General features: G+C 38.4%; 1 long non-coding RNA gene across 1 annotated transcript in view; it reads left to right on the forward strand.

The window, feature by feature from the left end:
* The window catches only part of LOC116687414 (uncharacterized), a 16,366-nt gene that overhangs the window by 3,004 nt on the left and 11,477 nt on the right, over positions 1 to 1,885 (forward strand). The gene's annotated exons all lie outside the window — the stretch shown is intronic.

Raw genomic sequence — 1,885 nt, forward strand, 5'->3', positions numbered from 1 at the left:
AAAGAGCGTTGCATTGAATCCATCCTCTTTTGTGGTAATTTGGTGAAAAATGCCATATTTCTGATACAGACATTTTTAAAAGGGGTCAAATTTGACCTGAGGACAACAGCAGGGTTAATCCTGTTTGAGTTTCTATTGAGCGTTTATGAGAACTTGTTATGACTGTAAAAGGAAATACACAAACACACACAGACACATTGCTCCTATTTAGCAGCTTTAACAAAAAACAGATCTGTATTAATGAAAATAAATCTGTTTCTCCGTAGGATCGGCCAGAAACAGAGCGACCGTTGGCCGAGGCACAGACAGTGCACAGACTGCCCAGATAAAAGTGTGTGTGAGTTGTGTGTGTTCCCGTCACTGAGGAAAATGTGCTGTCAGCATGTTGGAATGACTGGACACTTTAATTGGCCGAGACGTAAGGCTGCAGAGTAAATAATGTAAATATACAACATTTGCAAAAATAAGGAGATTGGAGAGTTGGTTGATGAAAATGCAGACGACAAGCAGAATTATAATTATTAATATAAATATTAACATTATTATGATTACTGTTATTATTACTATTATCATTACCATTACTATTATTATTGTTCTTCTTCTTCTTCGTCTTCTTCTTCTTATTATAATTAATTAATGTGTGTGTGTGTGTGTGTGTGTGTGTGTGTGTGTGTGTGTCATTATCTCTGTGTGTGTGTGTGTGTGTGTGTGTGCCAGTATTTGTGTTTTTGTGTATGTGTAATGAGAACAAAAATCAAAGTCTCTGAGATAAAAAAAATAACTGGAAATTAGCCGAGCCTCCAGATAAAGATCACGCCGAACATCGTCGGTGATCTGAATATTTCATAAGCTCGGAGGAGAAAAACATCCTTCAAATCAACATGACATCACGACTTGGCGTAAACCTACACGCCATTGGTGTTCTATTGCCACTTGGTGTGTTATTGCGTGAAGAAAGGTACGGTTGGCTTTAGTAAACCCGGTCTCCTGGGTGAAAATCCTGTGCCTATGTTAACGTTAACTAGCATGTTAGTTAGCAGTAATTAGCCTGTACCTATTTTAACGTTAACTATCATGTTAGTTAGCAGTAATTAGCCTGTGCCTATGTTAATGTTTACTAGCATGTTAGTTAGCAGTAATTAGCATGTGCTTATTTTAATGTTAACTAGCATGTTAGTTAGCAGTAATTAGCATGTGCTTATTTTAATGTTAACTAGCATGTTATCTCCAATCTGGCCTGGGAACGCCTCGGGATCCCCCAGTCGGAGCTGGTTGATGTGGCTCGGGAAAGGGAAGTTTGGGGTCCCCTACTGGAGCTGCTGCCCCCGCGACCCGTTTCCAGTTAAGCTGATGAAGATAGATGGATAGCATGTTAGTTAGCAGTAATTAGCCTGTGCCTACTTTAATGTTAACTAGCATGTTAGTTAGCAGTAATTAGCTTGTGCCTATGTTAATGTTAACTAGCATGTTAGTTAGCAGTTATTAGCCTGTGTCTATGTTGTCTCCTTACATATACCTACTTCTCCGTCTCTGCTAATTGGGAATGATTGAGATTTCTCTTGCACAGCTACCAGAAGACTTACAACTTTCAGACAGGTTGCTCATGTCACATCTACGTCTTTAAGCTCAGTTAGAGGCTGCGCAGTAACGCTCAGCCATCATGAGACAACCAAGCGCGTCATTTGACACTATAGGAGACGACCAAGTACGTGTTATACATTTCATTTTTTTTTTCTTTTCTTTTTTTTTTTTTTACTAATGAATAGTCCTGTTTTCTCTTTCTCTTTTTTCTCCTTTTCTATTTGTTTCTTGTTTTTTTATACTAAATGTTACTATCCTATGTCTTTTTACTGTAAATCCAACCTGCCTATTGGACTGCAGATGG

Source organism: Etheostoma spectabile, chromosome 4 (genome assembly GCF_008692095.1).
Source record: "Etheostoma spectabile isolate EspeVRDwgs_2016 chromosome 4, UIUC_Espe_1.0, whole genome shotgun sequence".
NCBI classification, from domain to species: domain Eukaryota; kingdom Metazoa; phylum Chordata; class Actinopteri; order Perciformes; family Percidae; genus Etheostoma; species Etheostoma spectabile.